General features: G+C 42.2%; 1 long non-coding RNA gene across 1 annotated transcript; it reads left to right on the forward strand.

The window, feature by feature from the left end:
- Positions 1-434: 434 nt before the first annotated feature.
- LOC147355007 (uncharacterized) lies at positions 435-2,233 on the forward strand. The gene is made up of 2 exons (XR_015144139.1): positions 435-689; positions 1,926-2,233. It is a non-coding gene; the product is annotated as an uncharacterized LOC147355007 (long non-coding RNA).
- Positions 2,234-3,228: the final 995 nt, after the last annotated feature.

The following is a 3,228-nucleotide window of genomic DNA, read 5'->3' on the forward strand; positions in this document are numbered from 1 at the left end:
CACACTCCCAGAATGGGATTTCTGTCTTCTTGGTAGCACATGATTTTTCTGTTTTTGTAGGTTCATAGCTGAAGAGGAATTTGCCTCAGGACAAATCATCTCTCAAGCTTCACTTGTATCTGATTTAGATGATGTTTAAATGAGCCTTTGACTTTTAGAGTTAATACTGGAATGAGTTAGGATGGACAGGATTTTTTGGATAGAATGAAAGCATTTTGCATGTGAAAAGGACATGAATTAGTGGGAAGTGGCCAGGGGCAGAATGTTATAGTCTAAATGTTTGTCCCTCCCATTCATATGTTAAAGCCTTAACCTCCAGTGTGATGGTATCTGGAGATGGTTGGGAGGCAGTTAAGATTAGATAAAGTCATGAGGGTGGGGCCTTCATGATGGGATTAGTGCCTTTTTAAAGAGAAAGGGAGAGGACAGGGAGAGAACAACAGACAGTGAATCTCTCTCTGTGCAAGCACAGAGGAAAGGCCATATGAAGATGCAGCGGAGGCAGCTGTCTGCAACCCACAGAGAGAGAACTATCCCCAGACAGTGACCCTGCCGGCACCTTGATCCTGGCTTTCCAGCCTCCAGAACTGTGAGAAAGTTAAGCCATCCAGTCTTATTTGGTTACGGCAGCCTGGCCTGCCTAAGACACTCAGTGAGCCTCAGTGGAAAAGAAAAAGGCCAAAAATAAGGTGGGAACATACTGAAGGCAGACCTGCTCTATTGTGTTTGTTCCAGGCTGGTTGCACCTTGGAGCAGGAGATCTTAGATTCAGGCACCTGGGTGAGCTTTTCAAAACAGCAGTCCTTACCAGCCTTGTTCTCATCATAAGTTCGCCAGGCTTGGGGAGGCATGCCCCAGAAAAGAGCCCAGTGCAGGCTGTTAAACAAGGTATCTGAAGTACTACCTGTCCATATGTCCCTCAGGAGACCAAAATCAAAGTGAACATGTACTTGAAATTCTTTGATGGAGAACGGTCATGTTCTTTGACCCAAATTCCCAAGTCATGAACACTCCATAAAATATTTGGAGTTACTGCAACTATGCATGTTTACTTCGACTGATGATTGCTCAACGACTTCTTGATGCTGGAGGGTGGGTGGGAGTAGGGAGGGAAAGATCATCACCCGCATGTTTGCATGGAGAAAAACAAAGCTCTCAACTACACATCATTTTTCATAGTTGTACTTTTCAGCAAACATGAGGGTCCAGTGACTACTTGGTATTGTGTATGGGGAAACGTTTTTAGTTTGAATAAGTACCCGAAAGGGGAAGCTTCCAAAGTCACATCTCCATGTTTTGTTGGATTATAAAGAAGCTGATCTGAGGGAGGTCTCCTTTTGTGAGCTCCCTGGCAGTGTGGAGGCAGTTTGGCCCTTGCAGTCTGGTTCTCACTTATCTTTGAAGACTTACCTTCTCATAAGGCTCAGTGGTAAACAATCTGCCTACCAATGCAGGAGACGTGGGTTTGATCCCTGGGTCAGGAAGATTGTCTGGAGAAGGAAATGGCAACCCATTCTAGTATTCTTACCTGGGAAATCCCATGGACAGAGGAGCCTGGCAGGCTACAGTCCATGGGGTAGTAAAGAATCGGACATGATTGAGCGACTAAATGATAACAACAAATCTCCCTTTCTTTCTCCCCTGCCCCATACTGCTCCTTGCTGCAGCCACAATGAACTGCTTACTTGCATGTCCAGAGCACTGGGAACCTCGAAGAGTCCATGCTTTGCATATGCATATCCTTGGCCTAGATGTTCCTCTTGCCTTCTTTGTTCAGTGCAAATCCTCCAACCTCCAAAAACCCCATGATATTTTATGAGCTATGAGAAACCTTAGATATCACATCACACTGGCCTGCAATTAAATGTTAGAAACAACTCTTGGGAGAATCCAATCTGGCTTTCCTCTTGTGTCTTTTCTTTTAGATATAAAAGATACCATCTGAATTCTTAACTGAACTCGGTAGAAAAATCTACATGAAAGCATTTTGTAAGAGCAGATTCCCTGAGGGTGGTTGACCTTGAGGACTCTTGGTCTGTTGTGTGAAATGCAGGAGAAGAATCGAGAACTCCCGAGTCTTTGCCATATGGGGCCTGAGTCAGCTACAAAGAGATCCGCAGGGTGAGCTTTCTCCTGACCCAGCTGGGAAAGAGAAATGGTGGAGAAGAAAAAAATTAATTACGGGTGCTATTATTCATCTACCTCTGGGTTAAACTGAACAGTGAGATCAAAATGGTTTGTTTGTTCAATTTGTTTTTTAGTGAAGTACTTGTTTGTTTTGTTTTGGGGTAGTTTCTTTGGGGGGATTTAGGGCAAAGCAGAGTGGAAATGACTTGTTTCTTCCATGTAATCCTGTAATAACTACAAGTTTGTTATAGTCTTTTGGTTCCCACAAAGAGGTCTGTATTCTGTGTGTGGGTGTGTGTGTATGTTGGGAGTAGGGAGACAGGAAGTGAAAACAGGGGAACTGAGCCTTGAGAAAGTGCAAGAAGGAAAACAAGGCATGCTGTGGTGAAAAGTGAAATAGAGAGAAATAAATATAGCAGAACCTGGGAAAGGGACGAGGAACTCACAAAGGACAATGGGAAGAAAGCATAAAGATATGTAACACAGTCAATAAGAAGGAGTTAGAGCTGAGCTCAATCTTCAAAAATATCGAATCCATCCCCTTTATATCAAAGATGAGGGAACAATTAGTAAATTGTTAAGGTCAGAGCTAAAACTAGTACCTTGCTCTCCTGTCCTATGAAGTACATGGCAATGTGCAATGAGTGGAGGTCAGGGGGTGGGGGAGAGTTCTGAGCTAAGACAGGACAGTGATATGATTTTCCTGTTCACTATTGTTAGAGAGTAGTATTTTTAAGTGGCAAAATCATGCCTCTGATACAAATATAAGATGAATATGCATCGCTGATTTTAACTCATTAATTGTTGAGGGAACCAGCATGTTATAGGTTGCAAGAATTCAAAGTAACACACATATACATATGTATAACATAGATACACAGACAAGGAATCCTGAAATGAATTAAACAAATGCAACATGACATAGATTTTATTGAACTCATTAATTATTAAGGGAACTTGATAAGAAGTTACAACTGGTTGAAAGGAGAATTCAAAGAACCATACACTTACATAGGGACATAAGGAATGCTGAAATGAATTTTAACATTAAAAACACATGCAATATGAATCTATCCACAGGCAACAATCAATTGCTTCTAT

Source organism: Bos grunniens, chromosome 17, assembly GCF_055505025.1.
Source record: "Bos grunniens cultivar Pamir isolate PY7600 chromosome 17, Bosgru_T2T1.0, whole genome shotgun sequence".
In the NCBI taxonomy this organism is placed as follows: domain Eukaryota; kingdom Metazoa; phylum Chordata; class Mammalia; order Artiodactyla; family Bovidae; genus Bos; species Bos grunniens.